Source organism: Malania oleifera, chromosome 1, assembly GCF_029873635.1.
Source record: "Malania oleifera isolate guangnan ecotype guangnan chromosome 1, ASM2987363v1, whole genome shotgun sequence".
Lineage (NCBI taxonomy): Eukaryota > Viridiplantae > Streptophyta > Magnoliopsida > Santalales > Ximeniaceae > Malania > Malania oleifera.
Window position 1 is genome coordinate 97,184,985 of NC_080417.1, and position 10,304 is coordinate 97,195,288.

Sequence of the window (10,304 nt, forward strand, 5' to 3'; positions counted from 1 at the left end):
AAACTCTCTCACAAAGTACCCCATGTACAGATTTTTCCTTTTTCTATTTCTAATTCCATTATATCACATACCTTCCTTGTCTAAGGTCATCTTTTGTGAACCTAACAACTTATTAAAGTTATCGTTGCCTCTAGTGAAGGTGTAGATGATCTTAGCTTGGTCTTCTACTTTATCTTGCATTTTTAAGTTCTTAAGACCTTTGCAAACATCTCGTAGTTTAACAAACTCTTTAGTCATGTTGTTTGCTTTACATTCAAGTTTTGCAATAAGATGATCTTTATTATTGTCTTTTGAAGATTAAGATCTTACTGAATTTAATTCCTTTTCTAATTTCATTCTTGTTTACAAACTGTTCGATTCTTAAATGATTTTCCTTTTCAATAAGAACTTTTGATTCACATTCTTTCACACATGCCTCAAACTTGTTTTTCAAAGTATTATATCTTTTATTAGCTTTAATATAATGCCCCAACCTGGGTCTATCAGGGAGCACTGCATCTCTCCTCCTCTACCTGGACCAGACAATAGGGGGCGGGCCTTATCGGACTAATGACTGGCCCCACAAACCAACACGTGTTCTTTTTAGTGTATTTTATCCTCACTCACACACTTCCTGAGAAAACTTCCTAGGTGGTCACCCATCCCAAGATTACTCCAAGTCAAACATGCTTAACTATGAAATTCTTATGGGAAAGCTCCTGAAAAGAAAGGTGCACCTTGTTGATATGGGCAGTAACATCTAATCTTTTAAGTCTTTCATCCATGGGGTATCACATTAGAAGTTGTCACGCCCCGAACCCGCAGGTGGGTCCCAGGTGTGAGTTTAAGTAACCTAACCTGTCTCTGTATCAATTTACATGATACAATACAAATACGAGGGTTCGACCCCGTGGGGTACATGGTTGCCCTATATACATACTCATAGCAATCCATAATCATTAGATACGCAGCAGAATACGATCTTTTATACATAAACAGTATCATACCAGAGTCTATACAACTAGGACATACATTCCTATAATTACAACACGTACCCTAGGTGTCTACAAACTATCTTGACAACCTAGATCCCAAAACTCGTACCTAAAAGGTACTAGTAGTAGCTATGACACCCCTTACTTCCGGACGCTAGGATGCTACTTAGCGCTACCTTAAGGACCTGAAAAACATTGTACGTACATTTGGGGTGAGACACCTCTCAGTAAGGAAGCAAACAGTTTATATCAGTTTGTGGCATACCAGTGTCATTTTACATACTTCATAACACTATACATACAATGCAGTTTGAAACAATTCGTACAGTTTCATACAATTACATACAGTTCCAGTATTTTTAGAAAACCATTCCAATTCATACGATACCAAAACATACGTACATACATACATACGGTTAGTATCATCACACTAGTTCGCAACTACATAAGGTCACCTCGTCTCACAGCGATTACAATGCTACATACACAACTACGGTACGATGGTCAAGGCCTAATAGTGATTACATTGCTCCATACGCAACTTCACAAGGTCGCCTAGTCTCACATCGATTACATTGCTACATACGCAACTACACAAGATCACCTAGTCTCACCACGATTACATTGCCACATGCACAACTACGTTGCGACCACCTAGGCCCACAGTGATTACATTGCTACATACGGTGTAGAACACACCCTTCGGTGACCAGTCGGAACATACTAGTGATATTTCACACCCCGAATATAGAGCTGGCCACTCTCGCTCATGGTAGTGAACTGATACATGGTTGTTTTATAAATCCCTGGAATCATTTTGGAACTCACGTTCCTATACATTTCAGCGTATGGTAATTAGCCGCCACATAACTATTTTACAAATACCTGGAACAAATACATACATCCATACATACCACACTTATTTGGTTTACGGCAAATCATATCAATTACAATTTCAAGTATACAGTTTATGCAAATATGGATTACGGTCACCTCAATAATACAGTTTCAATGTAACAAATAATTTTCCAAACCAAGTAGAGATGATACCCGAAATCCTCCATTTTCCCAAAAACTGTAACCCGAAAATCCTGCATTTTTACCTGATAGATTTTCCCAAATAAGTAGCCAAAACATACATATGATCGTAGCCTACAAGCTTACCGATCCCGATTTCGAAAATGAATTGATATAAACAGAATCCCCTTACCTTAACTCGAAATCCAACTACGAACTCTACGGTCCTCAAAACTACGAACCGAGACTCCGAAACCTACAAACCACAGTACAGTACATGCTTACAATCCGTACTACTACACATATACTGAATCATAAATGAAAATCAAGTCTTACCTCGATTTTAGCCCGAAACCCGAAAACACTCGAATCGAGATTTCGATCCGGTAGAAACGTAAAGAATCCTTCACTGATTCTTACAGTAACCTTGGATTCACAAATCGAGCAATGATCAGCAAGCAAAACTAGAGAGAGAGAGTGTAGGGAGAGTTCTAGAGAGAAAGAGGGAGTTTGGGAAAAACTTAGCCCCAAAGCAAACTCAAAATATCCTTTTATAAGCCTTTGACCCGAGAGGATTTGTCAACAAATTGGGGTCCTCGTCGATGAGCTAGATATTCCCAATTTTTCCTGGGCTCTCGGCATTTACTCGTTGACGAGCTTCTGAATTTCGTCGACGAGAAGTCTTCAGCCTTTGTCGACGAATTATGGTCTCGTCAACGAATTCTGTGAAATTTCTATTTTTACCCCTCTTTTACATAATTAACCCCTATATCATGGTTCGGGTTCTTACAATCTCCCCTCCTTAAAAAAATTTCGTCCTCAAAATTTTCCATCTCTCATTCACATACTCATACATACCATCAAACACATATATACCACTCTAGAGCAAAACTGGCAGCCACTACAGCATAGCCCCATTACAATCCCTACATACCTACTCTAAAGAATACGACGGCCATTTATATGTAGCTCCGTCACGATACATACAAACATTTCTAGAGAATACGACGGCCATTTATACGCAGCCCCGTTACAATACACACATACATTTCTAGAGAATACGGTGGCCATTTATACGCAGCCCCGTTACAATACATACATACATTTCCTCACTTATGGCGGAGGAATATCGTGGTCACATACATACACGGCCTCGGGAACTTACAATACTACCAGACCCTCCCAGAGACTAACCACACAATACTAATATGATAACAGAGGTTTACATACATATATACATACTCATACCACCCTGCTATCCAACTACTACTCAGAATAACTGCGGATACTTCCGGTGTATTTCCATTTCTAGTTCCCAAGAAGCTTCCTCAAGCTCGTGGTTTCACCACAATACCTTTACCAATGGTATTTCTTTGGTACGAAACTTCTAAACTTTACGGTTCAAAACCTGAACAGGTATCTCCTCATACACTAAAGTATCCGCAATTTCCAACTCATCATAACTAATAACATGTGAAGGATCCAACACGTACCTCCTCAATATGGATATGTGAAACACATCATGGACCCTTGAAAGTGCTGGAGGTAATGCAACTCTGTAGGCTATCGGGCCCACTCGCTCAAGTATATCGAATGGTTTGATATACCTCGGGCTCAACTTGCCCTTCCTTCTGAATCTCATCACTCCCTTCATCGGAGCAATTCTAAGGAATACCTTACCCCCCACCTCGAACTCCAACTCACACCGGCGAACATCTGCATAACTCTTCTACCGACTCTGAGCCGATCTAATCCTCTCCCGGATCAAACCTTCCTTCTCAGATGTCTGCTGCACGAGTTCAGGTCCTAAAACCTAATGTTCATCAACCTCATCCCAATACAAAGGAGATCGACACCTCTGACCATACAATGCCTCAAACGGTGCCATCCCTATACTAGCCTGGAAGCTATTGTTACAGGCAAACTCCACTAGTGGTAGAAACTGAATCCAACTACCACTGAAGTCCAATACACAAGCCCGTAGCATATCTTCCAAGATCTGTATCGTCCTCTCCGACTATCCATCAGTCTGGAGGTGGAACGCTGTACTAAAAGTAAGCTTTGCACCCAATGCTTCTTACAAGCTCTTCCGAAATCGGGAAGTAAACCTCGGATCCCGATCGAAAACAATGGACACCGGCACTCCGTGCAGTCTAACTATCTCCTGCACGTATAGTTTCGCTAGTCTATTCAAGGGTAGCTGACCTTCATAGATACAGAGTGAGCAAATTTTGTCAACATGTCCACGATCACCCAAATAGCGTTTTGCCCATGAAGCGTTGTCGGTAATCTGGTAACAAAGTCCATGGAAATGTGCTCCCATTTCCACACTAGAATAGGCAAAGGCTGCAACGGCCCTGCCAGCCTCTAATGTTTAGCTTTCACCTGCTGACACGTCACACACTGCTCCACAAACCAGGCAATATTCGACTTCATACCACTCCACAAGAAGGACTCGCGCAAATCCTGATACATCTTCGTACTACCCAGATGTACCGTATATAGAGAACGATACGCTTCCTCCAGAATCGTCCTTCTAATCTCATCATCCTTTGGAACACACAGCCTAGTCTCAAACCTCAACACACCTCTGTCAGAGATGTAAAAAGCCGCAGCCAAACCTTGCTGCACTTTCTCCACAATCGTCGCTAACTCTGCATCATTAGCCTACGCGGCTTTAATACGCTCATACAAGGTCAGTTAGATCACCAAGCTAGCAATGAAAGCCTGATGATCACCAGACACCAATTCTACGCCAAGGCTTTCCAGATCTCGCCTGACATGGTGCTGAGCTACAACTGCAGTCACTACTGCATGCTCTGATTTCCGACTCAACGCATCTTCTACCACATTAGCCTTTCTCGGGTGATAACTGATCGTGCAATCGTTGTCTTTAATCAATTCTAGCCACCGCATCTGCCTCATATTCAACTCCTTCTGTGTGAAAAAGTACCTGAGGCTTTTGTGATCAGTGAAAATCTCACACTAAACACTGTACAGGTAGTGTCGCCAAATCTTCAAGGCATGAATAATAGCAACTAACTCTAAGTCATGCGTAGGGTAATTCTTCTCATACTCTTTAAGTTGCCGAGAAGCATAAGCTACCACCTTACCCTGTTGCATAAGCACACATCCCAAACCCTTCTGGGATGCGTCACTATAGATCATAGAACCCCCATTCCCTGAAGGAATGGTCAACACTGGGGCAGTAACTAGCCGGTGCTTCAACTCCTGAAAGCACTGCTCGCAATTGCTAGTCCAGTCAAACTTCACCCCTTTCTTAGTCAATCGTGTCAGGGGTCCAGAAAATTTCGAGAAACCCTCTACGAACCGACAATAGTAACTCAACAGTCCCAGAAAAGTCTAAACCTCCTATACACTCTTCAGTCTAACCCAATCAACCACAGCTTCGATCTTGCTAGGATCGATAGAGATACCGCCCTCAGACACCACATGGCCTAAGAACGCGACCTGATTCAACCAAAATTCACACTTCTTTAGCTTAGCATACAACTTCTTCTCTCGCAAAATGTGTAGTACCAACCTCAAATGGTTTTCATACTCTTCTGGACTCCTCGAGTATACCAGAATATCATCGATGAACACCACTACAAACTGGTCCAGGTATTCATGGAAAACCCTGTTCATCAGACCCATGAACACTGCCGGCGCATTGGTCAACCCAAATGGCATAACCAAGAATTCATAGTGGCTGTATCTGGTTTAGAAAGCGGTCTTTGCTACATCCTCATATCTAACCCTCACCTGATGATACCCTAACCGTAGGTCGATCTTCGAAAATACATGCGTTCCTCGCAGCTGGTCAAAAAGATCTTCTATACGAGGCAAAGGATAGCGGTTCTTCACTGTCACTTTGTTGATCTCACGGTAGTCAATACACATACGCATCGACCCGTCCTTCTTCTTCACAAATAATACTGGAGCTCCCTAGGGTGAAACACTCGGTCTAATAAAACCCTGGTCCAGTAATTCCTGTAACTGTTCTTTTAACTCTTAAAGTTCTGCTAAAGCCATCTAGTACGGAGCTTTAGAGATCGGTGCCTTGCTAGGCAATAATTCTATCACAAACTCCACCTCCCGATCTGGAGGTAAACCAGGTGGTTCTTCAAGAAACACATTCAGAAACTCATTGACTGCTCGAATGTCCTGGAGTCTCAACTCATCCCGCAGCGGTTCCTTCACGCAAGCTAGGTACCCCTGACAACCATCCAAGAGTAACCTCTCTCACCTGTAATGTCGATAAAATCTGTGGCGTCAAACGCACACACGATCCCATAAACTCATACTTTTGCTCCCCAGGAGGTCTGAACACTACTACCTTCTTCCGACAGTGGATCACCGCATAACTGGAGAATAACCAATCCATTCCCAGTATGACGTCGAAACCCGACATGTCGTATACTACAAGATTCGCCGGTAGTAGTCTCTCCTGAATCACCACTGGGCAGTTTCCAAACATCTTACTACAAATTGTTACACTCCCAGTTAGCGTAGTCACAGACAACATCTCATTTATCACACAGGTTTCCACCTCACACAACTTCACAAAACTCGCAGATATGAATGAATGGGTTGCCCCTTAATCAAATAAGACAGCAACTCTATTCGAAAGCAATAACATAGTACCTGTCACCACGTTCCTAGCGTGTTCTGCATCTGCTAGAGTAAGTGAATATACTCTCGCCGGAGCCGTGATTGCTTGGTAGTTCCCTCGAGGCATCTGTTTACTCCCACGATTCTAGCTCTGTGCAGGCATATCCTTCCTCAGTTCCTGGCAGCTCTTCGCCATGTGGCCCGACTTGCCACAGTTGTAGCAAACACCCCAAAATGGCTAACACTCGCCCTCGTGCCATTTATGGCACTTAGCACATGGTGCGGAGGATGGATCCCCCTGAGAACTCAGTCGCTCAGTGTTCTGCCGATAACCAGAGCTGTAATTCTTCTTCTTCTTCCACTAACTCTGCCGATGACCACTCTGAGGACCAAAAGATACTGGCCTCTTCCCCTGAACCTACACTACCTTATCTCCTCAAAGGTCGGTCTCAACTATGGTGGCTTTATCGACCAGGATAGAGAACTCACGGATCTGCAGCATCCCCACAAGACGGCGGATGTCTTTCCTCAGACCCCTCTCAAACCTCTAAGACTTCTCGTGCTCATTTGGAACCAGGTACGGCGCAAATCGAGACAGCTCAATAAACCTGGCAGCATACCTCTGCACCGTCAAAGTTCCCCGTATCAAGCCCGAAAACTCATTGGCCTTCGCATCTCGTGTGGAGACCGAAAAGTATCTTTCAAAAAATACCTCCTTGAAGCGGCCCACGTCATACCAGATGGACCAACTCTCTACCTCTCAAGCAGACTCATCGCCGTCCACCACTGCTCTGCCTCCCCAGTCAGTTAGAAGGTGGCATACAAGAACTTCTACTTCTTAGTGCAGTGGAGGACTTCCAAAATCCTCTCGGTCTTCTCGACCCAGTCCTCCACCACTATCAGATTGGGTCCTCCCGTAAATGTCAGAGGGTGCATGCATGTGAACCTCTCAATGGTACACCTCGCATCAATAGGAGTGCTCTCACGTCTCCTAACACTCTGCCCAATCTCTCAAATCACTTGTCTCGCCAAACCACGAGACACAGAAGGAGACTCATCACTTGCCATCTCCTCGGAGCCACTTTCCAAGTTATTATCCTTGGGTTCCATTCTGAAAACAGAATAGGAATCAGTTAGAATTCCTATATCGTACGCAATTAACACAATCATAGACCTAATCATGTCAACTATTACTCTCACCGGTCTAAGCCTGTCCCGTCACCCCGACATGAAAGTCGTCAATGATCTGCCCTGCCTTTACTGGAATCATCATCCTAGGAAAAACACGGAATACTGCCGACAAATCCTAGTCTAGCAACAGAATAATCCTCAACTAATACTACCCATTTCCTATATCCTATACTCTGGTATGAACACATCAATACTCCTAACCAAGTCTACAAGACCTAACAACCTGGTTAACTCTGATACCAAGCTATCACGCCCCGAACCCACAGGTGGGTCCCAAGTGTGAGCTTAAGTAACCTTACCCGTATCTGTATCAATTTAAACATACATGATACAATACAAATAAGAGGGTCTGACCCCGTGGGGTACACGGTTGCCCTATATACATACTCATACCAATCCATACTCATCAGATACACAGCGGAATACGATCTTTTGTACATAAACAGTATAATACCAGAGTCTATACAACTAGGACATACATTCCCATAATTACAACACGTACCCCAGGTGTCTACAAACTATCCTGACAACCTGGATACCAAAGGTACTAGCAGTAGCTACGACACCCCTTGCTTCCAGACGTTAGGATGCTACTTACCGCTACCTGAAGGACCTGAAAAACATTGTACGTACATTCAGGGTGAGACACCTCTCAGTAAGGAAGAAAACAGTTTATATCAGTGTGTGGCATACCAGTGTCATTTTACATACTTCATAACACTATATATACGATGTAGTTTGAAACAATTTGTACAGTTTCATAAAATTACATACAGTTCTAGTATTTTCAGAAAACCATTCCAGTTCATACGATACCAAACACATACGTACATACATACATTCGGTTAGTGTCGTCACACTAGTTCGCAACTACACAAGGTCACCTCGTCTCACAGCGATTACATTGCTACATACGCAACTACGGTGCGACGATCAAGGCCCAATAGTGATTACATTGCTCCATACGCAACTACACAAAGTCACCTAGTCTCACATTGATTACATTGCTATATACGCAACTATGATGCGACGACTCAGGCCTAATAGTGATTACATTGCTACATATGCAACTACATAAGGTCACCTAGTCTCACCACGATTACATTGCCACATGCACAACTACATTGCGACGACCTAAGCCCACATTAATTACATTACTACATACGATGTAGAACACACCCTTCGGTGACCAGCCGAAACATACTGGTGATATTTCACACCCCGGATATAGAGTCGGCCACTCTCACCCACGGTAGTTAACCGATATATGGGTGTTTTACAAATCCTTAGAATCATTGTGGAACTCACGTTCCTATACATTTCAGCGTACGGTAATTAGCCACCACATAGTTGTTTTACAAATACCTGGAACAAATACATACATCCATACATACCACACTTATTTGGTTTACGGCAAATCATATCAATTACAATTTCAAGTATATAGTTTATGCAAATATGGATTACGGTCACCTCAATAATACAGTTTCAACGTAACAAACAGTTTTCCAAACCAAGTAGAGATGATACCCGAAATCCCCAATTTTTTCGAAAACTATAACCCGAAAATCCTGCATTTTTACCCAATAGATTTCCCCAAATAAGTAGTCAAAACATACATACGATCATAGCCTACAAGCTTACAGATCCCAATTTCAAAAATGAACTAACATAAACAGAATCCCCTTACCTTAACCCAAATCCAACTATGAACTCTATAGTCCTCAAAACTACGAACTGAGACTCCAAAACCTACAAACCACAGTACAGTACATGCTTACAATCTGTACTACTACACATATACTGAATCAGAAATGAAAATCAAACCTTACCTCGATTTTAGCCCTAAACCCGAAAACGCTCGAATCGAGATTCCAATCCAATAGAAATGTAGAGAATCCTTCACTCATTCTCGCAGTAACCTTGGATTCACGAACCGGGCAACGATCAACAAACAAAACTAGAGAGAGAGTGTGTAGGGAGAGTTCTAGAGAGAGAGAGAGAGAGCTTGGGGAAAACTTAGCCCCAAAGCAAACTCAAAATATCCTTTTATAAGCCTTTGACCCGAGGGGATTCGTCGATGAATTGGGGTCCTCATCAACAAGTCGGTAGCCTCGTCGATGAGCCAGATATTCCCAATTTTTCCTGGGCTCTCGGCATTTACTCGTCGACGAGCTTCTGAATTTCTTCGACGAGAAGTCTTCAACCTTCGTCGACGAATTATGGCCTCGTCGACGAATTCTATGAAATTTCCATTTTTACCCCTCTTTTACATAATTAAACCCTATATCATGGTTCGGGTTCTTACATTTAACATATGACTTATAAATTCTAACATATTCAATTTGCAATTCTTCATAAGTAGGCATGCTCTCACTATCAGAACTATCACATGATTCAGTATCAGATGTATCATTCAAATCATCACATGAATCATTACCAAGATTATCTAATAACGTAGGAGGAGATGAGTTTACCTCATCATCGGTTAGAGCTATGAAGCATTGC